The sequence below is a fragment of the Belonocnema kinseyi genome, chromosome 1 (assembly GCF_010883055.1).
Source record: "Belonocnema kinseyi isolate 2016_QV_RU_SX_M_011 chromosome 1, B_treatae_v1, whole genome shotgun sequence".
NCBI lineage: Eukaryota > Metazoa > Arthropoda > Insecta > Hymenoptera > Cynipidae > Belonocnema > Belonocnema kinseyi.
In genome coordinates, this window is record NC_046657.1 from 85,507,609 (window position 1) to 85,530,059 (window position 22,451).

Consider the following 22,451-nt stretch of genomic DNA (forward strand, 5'->3'; position numbering starts at 1 on the left):
AATATAAGTAGTAGTTAAGTTAGACTGAGGATGGAATTGTAAATATATGTACAGGGAGCGGTGGCCCTCAAACCCGTAAAAGGGAGAGATTAAATACATACAACTCACTATTCCAATCGAATATTCCCTAATTTTATTTAAAAATTCATCTCTTTGGTGGAAAATAATTTATTTTTTGTGTGTGAAAAATTAACATTTTTATCTGAGAATTGAAATATTTCATTTTTGGTTGAAAATATATATTTTATAGTTGAAAATTCATATTTTTGCTTAAAAAATCATTCTTTTTTCAAGTTCTTCTCTCTCTTCACTGAAAAATCCTTTTTAGCAAAAAATTCAAGTTTTGTTGAAAATTCCGCTCTTTTTGATTAAATGGAACTGCTTTTGAATTCATTTCCTTGGCTGAAAATGAATTTTTTTTAACTAAAAATGTAACTTATTTTAGTTGAATATTTTATCATTTCAGTTCAATATGCAGGTCTTTGGTTGAACATAAAAGTTTTTGACTAAAAACTTTACTGTTTATTTCTTTTTTAATAAATGATCTTAAGTTGAAAATTCGTTTTTTTTTATATAAATTAATTTTATTGGTTAAAAATTTAACTATCTCATTGAACGATTCATCATTTATGTTAAAAGTTCATCTCTTTGGATGAACATTAATTTTTGTTAACTGAAAATGTAATTATTCAACTTTCAGTTGACTATTGACCTTTCTTAGCTGAAAATTCATTTATGTATTTCATTGAAAATTCGTCTTATTTTGTCGAAATTAATCTTCTTGGCTGAAAATTCATCTTTTGGTTGAAAATTTAACTATTCCATTTGAAGATTATCATTTTAGTTGAAAATTAATTTTCTTAACAAAAAATTTATTTATTCATTTTATGGCTGGAAACCGATCATTTTCAGTTCAAAATTAAACTGTTTGATTGAAAATTTGTCTTCTTCAGTTGAAAATTCATGTATTTTGTTCAAAAGTCGTCTTTTTTGGTAACTGTTTGATTGAACCCAGTAAGAAAAAAGGTTCAGAATTAATCCTTGTTGGTTCCGAATAGATTTTTTGTTTGTTAAAAATTGTATTATTTGTTTGAAAATTTTAATATTTTATTCTGTGTTTAACTATTTTGCTGAACATTTAACTTTTTGAATGGAAAATTAATCTTTTTCCGTAGAAAAGGAATATTTTTTGGTTGGACATTTATCTTTCTTGGTTTAAAATTCAACTGACCATTTGATTGAAAATGTAACTGTTTGCTTGACAGTTTAATTTTTCCGTTAAAAAATCGTATCTTGATTGAATGTGTTGCAACTATTTGGTTTTAAAGGCAACTGTTTGGTTAAAAAAGAAATGTTTTGTTTGTTTTGCAAATCCAGCATGTGGTTGATAATTTATATTTCTTGGTTGTAAGTTACATTTTTTGAATAAATTTTATTTTTTCGAGATTAAATGTAATATTTTTAAATATTTGACTTTTTAGCTTGAAAGCTCAACTTTTTTGTTACAAATTCATCACTTTTGGTAAAGAAAATTCATCTTTTTTGCCTAAAAGTTCAAGTATTTGGTCCTAAATATAAGTTAAAGAAACTCCCTAGAAAGGAGGAAGGTCAATCGTAAATAATTTTCCCGATAGGAGAGCTTTTAAAGCTTTTAAAGGAGATATTCGAATGCTTTTAGAGAAATTGAGACCTTTCCTTGCCTTAAAAGATAAAATGTTAGTCAATTAATATGAAGTCTTCTAATCTCCGAATTCTCAAAAAAGAAAAAGATCTAGTCTCTTTTTTAAGTTTTTTTTCTGATGTTACAGGGATCACAGCGGTTCAGGAGTTGAATTGGAGGGAAAATAGAGAAATTGTTTCTTCGAAAGAAGGGCACATTTTTTATTTAAAAATACCAGGGCAATGAACAAAAAGTAAAAAATATAAAACTTTTGATAAGAAACAGACAATTTGATTAAACTACAAAATTTAAATATTGTTTTGTTTAAATATATGATAAGATACCACAATACACCAAACGTAATAAATGTTTTAAAGCACTGTGTGATTATTAAAATATTTAGAAATTGAAATAAAGAAAATCAAGTTTCTTCAATCTAGTACATTTTCTTGAGACAAGAAATATTTTCTTCAATCAAGAACATATTGTATCTTGCGTATTCGTAACGATAGTTTATTGATTCAATATTAATTCTTTTTCCGTTTATTTATCCAATTTCTCTCTATAACCTTTTGATGATTATTGAAAAAACGTGTTTAATACCGGCTGGCTCTAATACAGAAACCCGATCTCCCACGAGCTGACATTTCCTAATGAAGTGATTCACTTACGGTGAAAGCACCCTTCAACCTAAGGAAAATGTTGAACTACCATACTTTAGCTTAGCTTAGGGGCTTACTTGAATTGTCGAGCAAACCACCTTTATGGATTTATGACTATTACGAGCTTTGTCAATTTCCATACCCTTGGATTAGCTGACAAAGTCGCCAGGATAAATACCTGACCTTTGACCTGACCGAGAAATCGGGAAAATCAGGAAATTTCCCAGAATTTTCGAAAAGCTATTATAGTTCTGAATAGTTGAGCTCGGTGGGTTCTAGCTGCAAATTCCTAGCTTACCGATATCGAGAAGCTTCTAACCTGCTGTGGTTCATCTCCGTGCTAAACTTCTAGAACATTCTCGGAGGCTCTTGTTAACGTCGTAGATTAATAATATTGCGTAATATTCTGTGAGCCACATTCATGTAAATAGGTTCAAGGTTATTTCAAGAAAAACAAGGATAATTTATTGCTTTATTGTAGATAAAACATTCATTTAATGCGCAAGAAGATGCAGGTGTGTAGGTGAAACTTAATATGGAGAGATATGTATGACAGCCTGTTTTGACTATTAATTTGATATATTGCTTCCTGATAGATGATATTTTAACTAAAAATGTCGGTCTATTTATTTAATGCGCAAAAGATGCAGGTGTACAGATGAAATTTCATATGGACGGTTATGCATGGCATCCTATTTTGGCTATATAATTTTGATTTAATGCTTCCTTATAGATAGTACTTTCAACTAAAAATTCCTATCTTTATTTAATGCGCTAAAATATCGGCCGCTTCATATAGTTATGCCTTGCCGATATTCTACAGCTGTGGTGGCTCACGTCCGCGCTAAGTTTCCAAAACATTTTGGATCTTCTAGAACTTTGTTGTATCATATGATACAATATACGGAAATATTGTGCAAAAGCGTCCAGAAATTTGGAGGAGGGGGTAAGCGTCTATGGAAGGAGACCAGCTCTTCTCTTTCATCTGTGTATTGTCAGATATCAGATTGTAAAGAAAAAAAGCAGCAAGAGCTAAAAAGTCGTTTAAACTAGAATGTTCTCAATATTGTTGAGAAAGGTTTCATGATCACTAGTAGTAATATATCTATCTCCTTATCTTTTATATATAAAAGTTTCTAGACTGCCGAAGAATGTTTTTCATGAATTATTTGCGCATTAAATAAGGACATGAATTTTTAGTTAAAAGTATTATTTATAAAAAAGCATTAAATAAAATTTATATAGCCAAAACAGGATGTCCTACATAGCCCTCCATATAAAATGTCATGTGCGTCTTTTGCGCATTAAATAAATAAAGACAGGACTTTTTGCTTAAAGCATCATTTATCTGGAAGCAATAAATAAAATTAATAGTCAAAACAGGATGTGATACATAGCTCTCCATGTCAAAGTGCACCTATACACCTGCATCTTTTGCGCTTTAAATAAATGTTTTATCTAGAAGGAAGCAATAAATCAACCTTTTTTTTCTTGAATTAACTCTGAGGAAGCTTAGCATGGACATGAACCACTAGGTTAGAAGCTTTTCAATGTCAGTAAAATAGAAATTTGCAGCTAGAACTCAACTAGCTCATCTTCTATTCTGAGTTGGGACAGAAGATTTCAGTGACGAATTATAATTTCAACTTTGAGATAGGAAATATTCTAACAGATTTATAATTCTGAGTTGCAACAGGGCGTAAATAAAATAATTATTAAATAACTGCATCAAGAATTATAGTTACTCTGACTGCACGGAGAAAACTAGATACTAGCAAATAGATATTAGAAATGTATATACTAACACTTAATATCTAGATGTTATCAGACAGCATCTCTAACTTTTTGGTTAATATACGAGATATTACTGGCTAGTAACACAAGATTTTAAGGTTATAATAATCTGAGATGTTAAATTTAAGTATTCGAGATTTGAATCGTAAGTATCCGAGATACTAGAAATATATTTCCAGTGTTTGCGCACGCACGCGCTACGTGATTGGTCGCAGTTAGCACGCGACCAATAGGCGCACTGCCATAACCTAAGCGCAAGGAAAACTTTGCCAACATTTGGACGCCACGTCGCTAGTATTTCATCTTCTTGTCGAAAGACATCCGAAGAAGCAAAAGGAATTTTAAAACGACGTTTTCGTGTACTTTTTAAATCGTATAATATTGTTGATCAGATTTGTGAAATGGAATTTTTGGCGTGTTTAAAGTGTGTGAAGCGTGAGCCATGCAGATTTGTTTTGCAGTGAGTATGGATCTTCTTCTTACATTTCTTTAAAATTCATAACTAAGGAAACCTAACCTCTGAATAAAAAAAGGCTTTAATCTTCAAATAAATTGTCGTACAACATAAGATTATTTCTTTCCCAGGTTCTCTAATCCTAAAGATGAACTCAAATGAAGATAGTTCTCAAAAAAGTTTACTGAACTATGCACCAATACGTAAGAGGCAAAAAAAGGGACTAACTTTGGATGCGTGGAATCGGAAGCCACCTCTGAGGTTCCGAAATGTCCAGAACCTAATCAATTTTTATCGAGATCGAACAGCATTTTGAAACCTCTTCTGATATGAAATGATCAGCCTTTTGGAAGCGATGTGAGTAACTATGAAGAGCCACCGATCTTTCCGAATGTAAGTTTGATATGTTTTAATTTCTGTTCCTTATCTCAAATAGAAAACAAATGCAGTGCGATTATTGCTTTTTTATCTCTCACAATTTTTCAATTAAAATAAAAAATGAGCACTACAACGAAAAATTGTCTTATTATTATATTATTTTCGAAAAATCGAGGTTATAAAATTGCTGGGTATTTTGATATATTTATTTATTAAATACGCAAGTTAAGTGTTGTGAATATTACATTTTTAACAATTCTTTTTAACCCCAAATTCGCTTTGTTTTTGAGTTCTCAACAACCGAAAAGTGATGTTTAATTCTCATTATTTTACAACAGTTTAGTTTTTGAAAAACACTAGCATAACGTGATAATCAGTTGTTTTCATATTGTTCCAAATATAATGATTTTTGTTTGAAATAACAGATTTTATGCGAAAAAGTTAACATAATCAGAAAATGATTAACATTTTCTGATTTCTATTTTTTCTTCATTTTTAATTCCAATAACTCACAAAGTAATCAACCTTATTTTAATCTTTGCAAAATTTTTCTAATTTTTAAGCTTTTGAAAAGTATCAATATCTCTGAAAATATTTAACTGGTTTTAAAGTTTTCACACTCATTTTTAAGGTAAGAATCCGTAAGCATGTCTAAAGCCTAATGATTTTTGAATAAAAACGTAAATTTCCAACTAAAAACACTAACATAATCTGTAATTGGTTAAGATTGTAAAATTGAGAACTTTAAAAGAAATTAATTCCATTTAATTTAAATGATTTTGCTTTTGAAATATCGATCTAAGGTTAACTACACCAAAATAACCAGGAATCATAAAATTTTAACTGTTCTTTAAAATCTAATTTTTTTCTAATACCAATAATTACCGATGAGAAACATTGACATAACCTAAGGATAAATTGTTATAAATAGTTAATCATGTTTCAAATTTGATGATTTTTGTTTGAAATAACTGATTCCATGCGAAAAAGTTAAAATTACCTTTAATTGCTCCAAAAATAATTAATATTTCTCTTCTTATTTGTAGTTTTTAGCTTTCTTCTTTTACTTCAATGATGATAGCTTATAAAATAATTAACCTTTTTAATTCCTTGTCTTCTTCCCGTTATTAAGGTAAAATTCAGCGTTTTTCAAAATCCCAATAACTCGAAAAATAACTAATTTTTTACAATTCTTCTTTGTTTTCATTGTTGTTTCTTGTTTTATTATACTTCTTCAATGTCAATAATTCGGAAAATAATCATCATTAAATTTTTTTGTTCTTAATGAAATATTATTTAAAATTTTACATTTTTCTTCTTAATAGCACAATTTACACCTTTTTGAAGAACGCTTATAGCTCGGAAAATACTGTATATTTTTCTTCTTGTATTTCTTCTCTTGTGTTCTTTGTTGATTCTTGTTTTCGTTTTCTTTCTCCAAAATGTCACTAGTTTGGAAAATAATTAACGTTTTCTTTTTTTTTTCTTCGAGTTTTTCTTTCTTGTTTTCTTCTTCTTTTTATTACATAACTCAGAAAGAAATCAACCCTATTTTAATGTCTAAAGATTTTCGAATAATAATATAAATTTCCAACTAAACACACAGACATAATCTGAAATTGGTTAAGATTGTAAATTTATGAATTTTAAACCAAATTAATTACCTTTATTTAAAATGATTTTGCTTTTAAAATGTCGACCTGAGGTTAAACACTCCAAACTAACTAACAAATGTCATTATTGTCTCATCCAATTATTGTTTTACTAAAAATACCGATTTCTGCTGGAAACGCCCAACATATTTAATTTAAAATACCAATTTCCAACTAAAAGCACAGACATAATTCCAAATTTTTCAAACTTGTACATTCTATTATTGTAAATTAAAAATCATTGGAGTTAAATTTAATTATATTTAAAATGGTACATGGTCTTCATTGTTTAATAATTTTTATTGGAAATACTAATAATTTAAAAAGAATCTGATACAACGTACTATAGTGAACACCGCCAGCTTACCGCAGATTCTACGAGATATATATTTTTTAAAGTTCTTCGAAATCTTATAATTGTTTACTAAAAATGCCGTCTACTTTCTACGGTTGAAATTAGTGTTAGCGATGAGCTCCCGATGTTTGCAAAAATCACCGAAATTTTAATTTATCATCGAACAAACAATGTAATATTTTCTTGTGATATGTATAAAATAATATTATGCTACAAAAATTGTTTCGCTTATGAGGCTGTGAAGTGTAAAGGTCAGTTTGTTAAGCAAATAGATTTGCACAAGTACCATCCTGTACTTATGCACAAACATTATAATGGAAAAATATACGTCACTACGGCCTGCGTAAAATAAGATTGTATTATAATTTAAATAACAAATTGTATTGTAAATTCAACTAAAATAAAAAATAATTCACGATCACTTTTTAATCTAAATATTTCAAACCTACATTTGTGTGCTTATTATTCTTTATAAATCTGAATGAATCGCCTTGCCTAGTACATGAATGTAATATTGACCAAAATGAATTATTTTATTCATTTTGGTCGATAATATGTCGTTTTTACATTCAAATTGACTCATTCAGATTAATAATTTATTTCCTAATAAATCTTAGTATTCCATATAATTATTAGTAATAGTCACTGGATATTAATTTTCAACATCATATATAATAAACAGTAGCATGTTAGATAATTCACTGTAATATCTGAAATATTCACTATAAATTTAACACCTCAGATACTTAACAGTAATATCAAAGATCTTTTTTTCAAATTTTTCGCTTCTTGCTTTAATATCATATATACTTAGAATAAACATCGAAGACATTTATAATAAGTATCTCCCATATTTAGAATAATTATCTTGGATATTAAAGACTTAATATCTGCGGACATTAAATCTAAGTATCTAGATCGTTGTCCTATAGTTAAGTTACAGATATGTTACGGCTTAGTATCCAGATACTAACTGCTAGTATCCAGTTTTCGCCGTGTGGAAATAGGGATTTTTTGATAAGGATTATACTCCTAATTATATGTTGCGACTTGGAATTCCAATAGAGAATTTTATTTCTTATTATAGTTTGGACGGGGAATAAATAAATAATATATAAACAAATTCCCGGAAGAAATGACAATTTAGAGTTTGGAACAGGAAATCACGTAAAAATTCTAAACAGAAAATTTTGTAGAATGACTTTAATTACGATTTATAAGAAGGTAATGAAAAAAAAATTCTCGGTTTCATGTCAGAATTCGTTAGATTTAAAAAATTTGATAATTTGTTGTGATTAAATCTAATTCTGACTTGGAACAAGGAATTTCCGTGAAGAATAAATTTTATAATTTGACTTGGAACAGACATTTTCTCGTGGCTTCAATCAATTTGTAGGATCTTAATAGTTTCCCGTGACATTAAATACTTGTTATGACTTCAATTAATGCTTTCTTTTCATTTATCTCTATGATGAAATTTTCTATTTTAGAGGCAGTTTCACTCAGTATTTTCCATCGTTATACCTGCCATCCGCGAGAACTTTCTGTACATGCCATGTAGGGTGACTGTAAAAGCTGTACGCATTTGGACACTCGTCAAAATTTCGGTTGTAAAGTTTTAAATCCAATTAGACTGAAATAGGTCGTCATAAAAGAATATAAGGAAAACGTTATTTCGATAGTTTCGTAACGTTCAATTAGTGGTAAAATCATAAGCTCTTGTTCTGAAGACTTAAAATAGAAAACTTGATTGATATTTGAGAAATTGAATCAAAAGTCTAAAATTTGGCGTATTCCAAATTTGAAAGAATTTAAAAGTTGGAAGTACATCATTTAAATTTGAAGGCGATCAAAAATTAAAAGCATAGGTATTCATGACAATTCAATTTTTAAAGCATTCTTAATTTTGAAATCAAAAAATGGGAAGTCCTAGTTTGTAAAGAATAAAAAATGGGAAGGAATCTTATTAGGATTGCTTGACATTTCTCGGACTGCAATCAAATGAAGATTACTGCTGATTTTTAGATTGTTTCCAGTTTTATATTGCCATTAAATTAGGATTGCTTTTGAATTGCTTAAAATTTGGGACCGCTTAAAATATGTGAAATAAACCAAATTAAGATTGCTTGAATAGAGAACAGGATTGCTTTCGATTCTGGACTGTATCCAAATTGAAATTGTTCTCTTTGTTCGGAATTCGAAATTTCAGATAGCAGCCAGATAAGGATTGCTTTTGAATTGCTTATAATTTTGAACCGCATCTCATGAGGATAGCTTGAGATTTTAAATAGCACCCATATTAAGATTGCTGAAAATTTCTTGGATGGAACCAAATTAAGATTACTTCTTATTTAGAATTGTTTCCAATTTTAGGATGACAGCCAATTAGGATTGCTTTCAAATCTCTTAAGATTTAGTACCGTATTCAAACTAGGGTTGCTCAAAACTTTAGAAAGCATCCAAATTAGGATCGCTTGAATAGAAAATAGGACTGCTTGGATAGAGAATAAGATTGTCTTCAATTTTGGATTTCCGGAAAATTAGGATTGATTTTTAAATCAGTTAATACTTTAGGTTGTATCGAAATTGAAATTGCTTCCATTTTTGGAATTCGAAATTTCATATAGCATCCAGATTATGATCGATTTTAAATCGCTGAAAATTTTGAACCGCATCATAGTTAGAGTTGATTGAAATTTTAGATGGCATTCCAGATTCGGATTGTTTTAAAGTTCTCGGACTGTATTCAAATTAAGATCACTTTTGATTTCAGATTGTTTTCAATTTTAGATTGCCTGTAAATTAGGGTTGCTTTTAAATTGCTCAAAATTTTTGACCGTATCCAAACTAGGGTTGCTGAAAATTGTAGCAAGCATCTGAATTAGAATTGCTTGAATAGAGAACAGGATTGCTTCCAATTTTAGACTACCTGAAAATTAGTTTCCTATTTTGGATTTGGAAATTTTAGATCGCACCCAGATTAAAATTGCCTTTGAATCGCTGGAATTTTCGAACCGGATCCCATCTTAGGATTGCATAAAATTTTCGAAATCATCCAGATTCGAGTTGCTCTAACTTTTTAACTACTTTGCATTTGGAATTTTGGACTGCATCTGAATAAAGATTGCTTCCGATTTTAAATTTCTTTGAATTTCCATCGCCTGCAAATTAACATTGCTTTTAAATTGCTCAAAATGTAGAACCTTATTCAAACTAGGGTTGATTGAAATTTTAGAAAGTCTCCAAATTAGGAGTGCTTTAATAGAGTACATGATTCCTTCCAATTTTGGAGTGTTTTCAATTTTAGATTGCCTGAACATTAGGATTGATTTTAAATCTGTTGAAATTTCATAATGTATTCATATTTAGATTACTTCCTATTTTGCAATTTGATATTTCAGATAGCCAAATTAAGATTGCTTTCAAATCACTCAAAATATTGAATTTTTGATTTTGAATTTCTTTCAACTTTAAATTGTCTAGAAATTAGGATTGCTTTTAAATTACTTAAAAATTGGGACAACGATCAAAGTAGGGTTACTTAAAATTTTAGAAGGCATCCAAATTCGAGTTTTAGATTGTTTGAAAATGAGGATAGATTTTTAGTCAGTAAAAATGTTTGACAATGCAACTTAAGATTGCTTCCTGCCTTGAAATTTGAAATTTCAGATAGAAAATATATTAGAATGGTTTTTAAATGGCTTGAAATTTTAAACCACGATCCAATTAGGATTGCTTGCAATCTTAGATAACATCCACATTTTAATCGCTTAACATTTCTCAGTTTGTATACAAACTAGGATTACTTCTGATTTTGGATTTACAATTTTGGATTGCCTGCAAACTAGGAATGCTTTTAAATTTGTTAAAAATGAAAGAACGCAATGAATCTAGGGTTACAAAAACTTTAGAGATCATCCAAAGTAGGGTTGCTTAAAACGTTAAAAACATCCAAATTAGGATTGCCTGAATAGACAACAGGATTTTTTCTCATTTTCGATTTCTTTTAATAATTTTAGATTGTTTGAAACTAAGCATTGATGGAAAATGGGTTGAAATTTTGGACTGTATCCAAATTAATATTGCTTCTTATTTGGAATTTTAATTTTCAGATAGCAGTAAGATTAGGACTGCTTAAATTAGGAATGTATTCAACTTTTGATTTCTTACAATATACGGTTTCTTTCAGAATTGAAATGTTTATTTTTTTATTTTAGACTGATTCCAAGTTAGGATTTATAAATAAAACTGAAAATATAATTAAACCCTCATATTAGTAGTTTTTTATTGTTTCTGTAGTTCCTACAAATTTGCCTCTATTTTGATTAATTCTCCCCAGCTCGAGAATTCCAATATCATATCGATCTGTTAATTCAAAGTGTAGTGTGTTTGAACGTCACTAACATTCACCACAGAGATATCCCATGAATTTTAGTTCGAAATACAGATGAATCATTTAGGTGATTTTTTATGTGTCCAGACAATAGTTGAAACAAATAATATTCGATTCATTCGGCAGTAAAATAAATAATACATAGAAGAATTTATTGTGAAGAAAAAAAGCATTAAATTACGAGAAAAATGAAAGCATTCGCGTTGGTTTTGTTAATTGTGAAATGTCGGAATAATTATTATGATTGTACATTTTGCTCAATGTATAACAAAGCTTAAGTGCACTCTCGTATTTTGTGTTTTAGCTGTCCAAGGTTCGCTCCGTTTTAAGTGATACAAATTTCGGAATGCATACGAAAACATATTCTGGAAACTGATGCTTCCGAATAATGATTCCTTCAAAATTAAAATTGCGACCAAAATGAAATCACTTTCAATTTGGATGCACTCCAAAATTTCAATCAATTTTAGTTTCAGTGCAGTATAAATTTTAAGTAATTTGAAAGAAATCCTTGTTTGTAGGCAATCGAAATTCGAACAATCAGAAATCCTTATTTTTATGCAATTCCAAGTATGATTTTGAAATATGATACGCATTGGGATGCATTACAGACATTTAGGTCATTTGACAACAATCCTAATTTATAGGCAATTCAAGATTGGAAGCAATCAAGCAGTCCTAATGTATAGGTATTCAAAAGATGAACGCACTCTGAAGTTTTTTTTCCAATTACTAAACAAGCAATCCAAACTTGGATACAATAAGAAATTTCGAGTTATCTCAATTTTGATGCAGTCGAAATTTTTTAAAAATTTAAAAGAAATCCATAGTTTGTGGGCGGTCGAAAATTGGAATAATTATAAATCGGCACCAATTTGAAAATAATCCTATTATTATTATTATTATTATTACACCATTAAGCCATTTCCCTTTCGGGGTAGGCGTGACTCACTCGGCAGGGGAAAGGAGTAGTGTGTGGAAGGGATAGAGATTTTTCAGATTGATCCAGAATGCTTGTACTATTTAAGTAAATAACACGTTCGTTCCGCAACACGGCTCCGACCCAGGTTGCTGATCAATCTCTCTAGCAATCACCCCAAGCGAAGAACCTCACGAAGCCGTTATGTAAGGTTCCCCACTTGGGTCCATAAATAGCCAAGGTCTTTGTTTCAGGCGTCGTTCACTCTACTGACACTCTTTTTATTAACTATTTTCCGCCATACTTTCCTGTCCTGGCATACTTCTCTAGCTTCTTTTATGTCTATGCATTTTTTCATGCAGGCTCTAATTCATGGAAAACCCAAAATTAGAAGCAATCAAGCAATCCTAATTTATAAGCATTCAAAATATGAAAACAATCCTTAGACTTTTTTGCAATAACAAAAGCATTTAAGATTTGATTCAATAAAAAATTGGAAGAAATCCTATTTCAGAGTGACGACTTGACCGCGAAACCAGAAGAGACCGAGAAATGACCGGGAACTGTATTGATTAGAAAAACCCCGGGAAATGACAGGGAATTTAATTTGAAACCCGGGAATTTATTTTTATTCACAGTAGAATTCAAGTTTTAATTATTTTAATAATTGTTTTCAATTTAGAAAAGTGATTCCTACTTTATCTGCAGTCGCAGATTTGTCAGATTATCTCAGTCAGATTATCTTGTGAAAAATTCGCCTTTTTTGTCGAAAATTAATCTTTGTGGTTTGGTTAAAAATTAATTCCTTCAACTAAAAATTTCAATATCCACTTTTGGTTGAAAATCTATCTTTTTCTTTCAGAATTCAACAATTTGGATGAGAATTTGCCTTTTTTAATTGAAAATTCAACTATTTCATTGAGAATTGACATATTTTGTTAACATTCTTTTTTTTTAAAGAAAATTATCTTTATCTTTACAAGTTAATCTTTATGTTTAAAAAATCTTCTTTTCTGTTAAAAATTCGAGTATTACAGTTAAATATTTATAATTTTAGTTGAAAATTCATCATTTAGCTTGGAAATAAAATTACTTAATTGGAAGTTAAACTCTTCTGTTTAAAATTAATTTTTTGTTTAAAGATTCACCATTTGAATTAAAAATTCATTTCTTTGTTTAAATTATGAGCTATTTGATTGTAAACTCGTTTTTCTTTGGAAGAAAAGGAATTTTTGGTCGAAAATTGAATTATCTTATTGAAAATTTGTTTCTTCTTTGGTTAAAAATTATTTTGTTTTGAAACTGAAAATGTCACTATTGTTACAGTTGAATATTCTATAATTTTGGATTAAACACGAAACTTTTTGTTACAAACTGATCTTTTTTAGTCGAAAAATTTATAATTGTTTGTAAAAATTAATCTTCTTGGTTAAAATTGTTCTTTAAAGATAGTTTTTTCTGTGGAAAGTAATTTTGTTTAACTGAAAATTTAACTTATTCCAAATGAATATTCCACACTTTTAGTTTAAAAAATTTCTGTGTAGTTGAACATTAATTGTTTCAAATTAAAATATAATTAATTAAGTTTTAATTAAAAATGTACCTTTTTTAGTAAAATTTAATTTGTTGTTGAAAATTCATCTATTTCAGTTAAATATTAATTCTTTTTATTCAAAAACTCATCTTTTTGGTTAAAAATTCAACTATTCCTGTTAAAGATTCATAATTTCAGTTGCAGTTTTTTTAACTAAAAAGTTTAACTATTCTATTTTTTTTTTTTTTGAAAATTGATATTTTCTTTTGGAAAATTTAATTATTTATTTAAAAATTCATTTACCATGCAAATTTTTCCCTCTGTCGTGTTAAAGGATGTTAAGAATGAACGTCATAAATTAAAATAAATGTTTGCGTTTAGCGGCAAGTTATGAATCTGTTACTCTTGGTTGAAAGAAATTCTAGTTTTTGGGCAATCGAAAATTGGAATAATGTGAAATCGGTAGCAATCCTTATTTTTATGCAGTCCAAAATATATAGCAATCCCAACTTGGATGCAGTCTAGACTTTTCGGCAATTTAAAAAACAGTCCTAATTTATATGCATTCTAAAATTGGAAGCAATATGAAATTAGGAAGGAATCAAGCAATACGGATTTTTAGGAATTTAAAACATGAAAGCACTCGTAAGTCTTCTTTCTTATAATAAAAGCATTTTCGGCTTGATTTAATTTTCAATTCAATTGGAAGAAATCCTTATTTGTATGAAGTCCAATATTATTAAGCAAGCAATCCTAATTTAGATGCAATCAAAAATTTCGAGGCACCTTAATTTTGATGCGGTCCTAAATTTCACTCAATTTAAAAGCAATCCTGTATTTAAAGCTGTCCTAAGTTGGAAGCCTCCCGGAATATTAAGTAGTCATAATTCAGAAGGAAATTTTAAATTGAACACGATTCAAAATTTCTAGAATTCCAAAATGGAAAAAAATCGCCTTTGGGGTCTCTAGAATAAAGATTATAAAGAGACTGCTTCTCAACTCTAATTACGTAATTTTAAAGCGGTGATTCATCATTAAAATATTATCTGCTAAAAAATCTATTTTACTATCGTTCTCTTAATAGCACGACTATTTAATTTCATATCAGATATCAAACAATTTTTTTACGTTCCTAATGATAATTTTTCCTGTCCGGATGTAATGACAAATGTTTGCAACACTTATCATACTTGAGATCATTTTTTTTATTCAGCGTTAAAATTCTAAACAGAAATAAATTCAGAAAGGTAGCGAACATTTTTCTTCTCGACTACCTATTATGAGTAAAAACTTCTTAAATTTTAAACAGTTTTAATTTTAAGTGGTTTCAGTATTAAAAACTATATTTTAATCTGGGAATGAGCAATAAAATACAAATCTTTTAAACAAAACTTTAAAAAAGTAATTAATATTCACGAAAATAGGAGAATAATAAGAGAATAAATTCCTTAAAATAAAATTTATGTATAAGCCACATTGAATTCAATATAAAGCGTTTTAAATTTCTAAGATTTCTTGTCAAAATATATTGTATTTTTAACCAAACAGTTTAATTTTTAATCAAGAGAGATGACTTTTCTACCATAAAAGTTGCAATTTTAGTCCAAAAGGAGGAGCTTCAAACAAATATTTAAATTTTTTACCTAAAATGATTACTTCAATAAAATAGTTACATTTTCAACAAAATAAGTAAATTTTTGACGTAATAGTTGATTTTCGAAACAAATAGTTGAATTTTCTACCAAATTGTTGAATTTTTAAGATAATAAAGACGATTTTTCTACAAAACAGTTGAATTTTCAACAAATAAGTTCATAGATATTAATTTTAATTGAACATGATGAATTATTAACAACGGAAATGAACTTCCAACAAAAGATCTTAATCAAATAGTTCAATTTGTATCCAATTGATTAACGTTTTAATCAAGAAGATTATTTTTCTACCAAAAATGACGAATTATCGACAAAATATATAAAATTTCAACCAAATGGTCTAATTTTCAAGCGAAAAAATTAAAATTCAACCAAAAAGCATTTGAATTTTCAACCAAATAATTGAACTTTCCAGAAAAGAAACGAATTTTTAAAAAAATGGAAGTTTCAACCAGAAAGATTAATTTTTTACTTTAAGAATAATTTTCAACAAAATTCATGATTTTTTATCAAATAGTTGAATTTTCAACTAAAAAAGATAAGGTTTCAATGAAAAAAGGAATAGTTTCTCAACCAAATAAATGAATTGTATACAAAACCGTTGCATTTTCAATCATAGTTCAATTCTCAACTAAAATTATGAATCTAAAGAAGACTAATTTTTAAACAAATAGTTGAATTCTTATCTAATAAAGATCAATCTTTAACCAAGAATATTACATTTTCAGAATAAAAGACTAATCTTCAGTATAGGGAAATAATTTTCAACAAAAGAGTTTAACGAAGTAGTTAAATCGTAAATTAAAAATATAATTTTTAAACCAAAAAAATTCTTTTTCTACCAGAAGGATAGTTTAATTTCTAGCTTAAAAATTACTTTTTCAAACAAATAAAAAAAGTATTTCCAAAGCATTTTCAATTGAAATTATCAATCTTATACAATCAATCCAAATTACAACAAAATAGTTGATTTTTTCACCGAAATAGATTAATTTTTCACCGACCAGTTAAATTTGTAAGTAAAAAGGATGAATTTTTAAACAAGAAGATTAATTTTCATACACTACATTACATTACATACACTTCATACATTAATTTTTTCATTTAGTTCAAAATATCAGTTTTCAAACCAAAATGGAACGGTTACGTTTCAGTAAAAAAAGTTTATTCTTAACAAAAAAAAAATTAAGAAAATAGTTACATTTTCTACCAAAAAGATTGATTCTCATCTAAAACGATAAATCTTTAACAAAAGAAATTGATTTTTAACAAAATAATTGAATTCTCAACAAAAACCTATAGTTTCAAACAAAAATAGAGTTATTAAATTTCCAAATAAAAAAATTACTTTGAACAAAAATTATCATTTTTAACCTGTTGAATTTATAACTCGAAATAAACTTTCATGTTAAAACAGCACTTCAATACAGTAAAATACTTATTTTTAATCAAGATCATGAATTTTTCACGAAAAAATACAAATTTTCAACAAAATATCTAAATTTAGAACCAAATAGCTAAATTCTCTATCAACTTTTTGACTTGTTTATCATAAACTACGATTTTTCTAAAAAGCAGTTACATTTTTTACCCGATTATGTTAGATAATGAGATACATTTTCAATCAAAAATATAATTTTTTTGTTAAAAAAAAAAATTGCAATCATTTAGTTTTTCAAGCCAAAAATACGAATGTTTAACAATACAGTGGAATTTTTAACCAAGGTGTATGAGTTTGCCACAAAATTATTAAATTTTGAATGAAATAATAAAAATTTCAACCAAAAAAGATTAATTCTAAACCGTAAATTTAATAGCAGACTTTTCAACCGAAATTAATGAATTTTCATAATAAAAAATAGTTGGATTTTCTTATTGGGCTCTATTAGCGTAGTTGAAATTTATTTCATTAGACTGAAGAATACAATTTTAAAATAAACATAGAGGGTTTTTTTAATACTTGACAAATTTTATAACACTATTTTTTAAATTTTGTGACACTATTTAAACTATTTTCATTCTCTAAGCCAGCGTTTACCAAACTGCTTAGAGTCGCTTCGAGCCTAAGCGACTCCGAGACCTGCAATATTTTTTATTATTTTAATTTTATCGGGTTACTCTTTATTTATGTTATTTATTCATTCTATTTATTCAGAATTTAAAAGCTCATATTCGGAATAAGTTAAACTATCTAATTAATTAATAATAATTAAGCAGGGACTAAATGCCTTTGTAGTCTCGCATTGTGGAATTCGGTGTTACGTGAATATTCAGAGTGCATGCTGCATATTAAGGCGCATTGTCATCTTTATAGTGACAAAGTTTATAATTTGGCGATCTTCAAACTGGGTCGAGTCTTGCTCGTTTATTATGCAGACACCGATTAAGTTTCCTCGAGCCCTGAATTTTCTGTTGGGTTGGCCATCGAATATTTACGGAAGCAATTTCCAGGTACATCTTTCTGAAAAAAAGAGCCTGGTGTTTTTATTTTTTGAGATAAACTTCTCCTGAAAGTTAAGAGTCAAAATTATAGCTGTTAACCAAATTTCGAATGGATAGGAAATTTAAAATAGATAAATTTTCCAATTTGAAGCATTGGTTTTTTAAAGGAATCCAAAATTGAAAGAAATCCAAATTTGAAATCATTTCAAAAATTAGAAGCAATTTCAAAATTTATAAATTTGAAGCATTTCTGAGGAATGAAACTAAAACTAAAAGCAATACAAATTAAAAAATATTTAACTCTTATTTAAATTTGGCAACAGTCTAAACAGGGAAGCAGTCCTAATTTAGAGACAATCCAAAATTAAAGTAATTTAAGATTAGAAAGGAATTCTGAATTAAATGCAATACAAATTTATATCAACTTTAATTTTGAAGCAATTCTTATTTTAAATAATTTCAAGTGTGAAACTGAAAGAAGTCCAGTAACGGTTATATTTTAAATTTTAAGCAATGAAAATCTGGACGAGAAAAATGCAATTTGAAATATTTTAAAAGTAATAAAAAATGTGAAGCATTTTAAATGTGCAAGAAATCCAAAAATGGGAGGATTTTACATTTGAAGTAATCAAAGTTTTGAAGTATGAAGAAATTGGAAGGGTTTTAAATAAGTAATAAATAAAAAATTAGATGCCCTCTTTTAAAATCAATTCCATTTTGTACGCAATTTAAATTTATAAGTAATTTTAATTAAAAAGCAGTATAAATAAGAAAATATTTAATTTTATCTAGCGATAAAATCAATCAATCAATACAAAATCTTAAAGTATTCCTAAATTAAAAAAATAAATAAAAAATTGAAAGCATTCTGAAAGACAAAGTAATTCAAATTCGACAGCAAGTGTAATTTGAAATCAATCCTAGTTTGCAAACATTAAAATTTGAAATTAGATAACATCTGGGTTGCACACGAGGCTACATTGATATCCAAGTTATAATAAATTAGAAAGTATACATTATTAAAGTAGAAACCTGCGTCATCGACTGTGGTAAAAATCTCTGGCATGTTCATAATTTACCGATTGAGGTTAACCAGATTCCTACTGTATCGACTGAAGGCTTAATCAACCGATGTTAATGTAGATTTATACTTCAGCGATCGAAGATAATCTAGCTTTCTACTTCAACGGTCGAAGTTGATCTAGATTTCTACTTCACTGACTGAAAACAGTATAGTTTCCTTCTTTACCGACTGATGGCACCTTGGCACGGTCACGAACCATTATTGTCTTCTAAAAATGACCAGTCTTTGGTGAGGACTATAGAGACTTGACCAGGTTTTCAGTTAAACTGACGTAGAATATAAAAATATAAAAAATATAATGTACATTTTTTTGCAATCGGGTTTTCTTGGCCAAGTCTCCCCACATCAGGGAGACTTGACGGAGGCTTGGGGAGACTTGACCAAGTGCATTAATTTTTTTAAATAACCGTGACATTTTTTCTCATTTGTTTATTTATTACATAATTATGTCAATGTTTAAATTATCGAAAATATAGAGGGATGTGGGATCAATTGCTTATTTTTTTTTTTAAATTATATATAAATTTTGTTTCATAACTAAAGTTTTAAAGAAACAATTAAATATTTAAAACACGACTGTGTGTGGATATGAATATTATTATTATTTTATGAATATTCTAAAATAGGAGGTACGGAGATATGAATAAAAGAAGTTTATATTTTGGTTAGAATTTTCGTTTCAAATAAACATTTCAATCGGAGATTGTTGTTATTATTTATTATTATTGAATTATTATTGTTAGAATGAATATAATCGTAAGGTGTATTTAAAAATTTAAAGATTTGCCTAAATTCTTAGGCAAAGGAAATTTTTATGATAATTTTATAATTAAATTTGAATTAATTGATTAATAAGTTATTTCTAAGAATGCAGATAAATTATATTAATGTAAATTTTAGCGATAAAATGATCTTTTTTTAAATTTTTAAATAAGAACAATTTTGTTTCAAAGCTGATTTTTTTAAGGAAAACGGCCCATTTTTGTAATTTTATTATCATTTAACTTATTTTAATAATTACTAATTACAGGATATCTTCTACAAGTTTAGGACTTTTCGTTTCAACCTTCAAATGATAATATTTTTTTACAATTTTTAATGGCCAAAAAAATACACGTTTTTGCCAATTGTTGAATCTCGCTCTTGGCGAAGTCTTCCTAATCTCCCTGATGTACCTAATTTAATTTTAATTTATTTCAGGGTGATCGTGGATCCGGAAAACCCTGAAAATTAGGAAAAAGTCAGCGAAATAAAAAAATTATATTGATCAGGGAAATTCAGGGAATTTCTAAGAGAGGTACTTTATATAAGTTGTAAAGATATTAAAATTGACAATTTTAAATAATAATTTGAAAGTTTTCTATTCGGATTACAAAGGATTCTATGTTTTAAATTGTGACAAGTTGAACATTCTGGTCATTGATTATTTAATGGTTAGGGAAGATGAAAAATTGGTCAGGGAAAGTTAGGGAATTTTGAAGATCAAGTTTAGGGCTTACCTAAAATAATATTCTTGCTGGTAATTTTTTTTTGCATTTCTTTACAGTTGTTTCCTCCTAAACATTATATTTTTCTCTAATAATTTTATGTTATGGTTGCAAATTCAAAAATTTGGTTTCAAAATTCAACTTTTTTATTGGAAACGTAATATTTTTTGGTCATATATTTACTTTCTTTGTTGATAATGTACATTTTACTGTTTAAAATTCCACTTCAATTTTTTCTGGTTATACCTTCAATTATTCTATTGAATATTTATCTTTTCGGTTTGAACATTCATCTCTTACGGTAGAAATTTAATCTTTTTTGATTTTTTAGTTGTAAATTAATCTAATTTGGTTTAGGTTTTAATTCTTTTGTTTGTAAATTCTTCTTTTTGGCTGAATTCAACAGTTTCTTGATTTAAAATTAGAATCGTTTCTTAAAGGTTGAAACACTTGGTTAAAAAATAATTTTTTTGTTGAAGATTCATAATTTTAGTTGAAAATTGATCTTTTTTCTTGAAAAACCGTTTCTTTTTTGCTGAAAATTAACTTTTTAAACTGTAAATGTAACTATTTCATTTTCGGATGAATATTGAGTTCCTAACTTTTAACCATGGATAAATGTTGAAAAGCTTTATTAATTTTTTTAAGGCTTGTCACTTTGGTTAAAAATTAAATTATTTCGTTGAAAATTCGGTTTTCTTATAGTTGAAAATTAATCTCTTTAATTGGAAATATATCTTTATCATTTCTAGCTGAAGATTGATCTTTTTTAGTTGAAAATTCGTTTTTTTTTTTTTTTTTTTTTTTTTTTTTTTTTTTTGTAGGAAACTAATCTTGTTACAATTTCCGCTTTTTTGAATTAAAAATTTAACTGTTTGGTTGAATCTGTTTTGATTGAGAATTCAACTGTTTGGATGAAAATTCATCTTTTTTGTTTAAAGATTAAACTTTGACCAAAAATGTTACATTATGAACTAAATAATTTACTTTTTTTGGAGGCAATTGAATTTTTAACCAAATACTGAAATTTTCTACATATAAATATAGATTTTTAACCAAAGAAATGAATTTATAACCCAAAAGGGTTAAATTTAAAAACTTGAATTTGCAACGAAAAATATAATAGTCTGTTAAAAAAACAAAGAAAGTTTCAACAAAATAGACCATTTTTTAAGCAGAGATGAATTTTGAACAAAATAATTAAATTTTCACCAAAAAATTCAGTTTTCACACAATAAAAAATGAATTTTCAAGAAAATACATGAATTTAAAACCAATAATTTTTAAACAAACACTTTAGTTAAAAATTATTTTTTTACTAGAAATTTAACTTTTTCTTATTATGTTTACAATTTTTCTGTTTTGGTTAAATATTAGACTATTTGTTTGAAAATTCATGTATTTTGTTGAAAATTCAACCATTTGATGAAACTTCGTAGTCTTTTTTTGTTGTTAAATATTTAATTAAAAATTTATTTTTGTTTGAAAGTCAACTATTTGGGTAATAAATTCATATCTTTGGCTGAAAATTAGTATTTGTAGGTAGAAAATGCTAATCCTTGGTTAACAATCCAACTGTATTCTAAAGAAGTAAATGATTTGTTTCGAAATGGAACTTTTTTAGTTAAAGTTAATCTTGTTTGTTTTAAAATGCGTTCATGTGGTTGTAAATTCGTATTTGTGGGTACAGAAATTTAAAATTTTAAAATTTATTATTATATTATTATTTAATTTTTAGTTTAAAATTCATGTTTTTTGTTCCAAAATTCGTCTTTTTGGTCAAGAATTCATCGTTTCAGGTTGAAAATTTAATTAGTTAGTTCAAAACTCAAGTATTTCGTTTAAAATTCAACTACTCTGTTGAAAATCTATTTTGTAAAAGAGTTATCTTTCATGGTCAACAATTTAACTGTTTTGATGAAAATTCGTCCTGTTTGATAGAAAATTCATCTTTTATGGTGGAAAATTCTCCTTTATTTTTA

General features: G+C 27.5%; 1 protein-coding gene across 2 annotated transcripts in view; it reads left to right on the forward strand.

The window, feature by feature from the left end:
* Window positions 1-22,451, forward strand: part of LOC117167036 (calcium uniporter protein, mitochondrial) — a 186,002-nt gene that overhangs the window by 43,945 nt on the left and 119,606 nt on the right. The window lies entirely within an intron of this gene.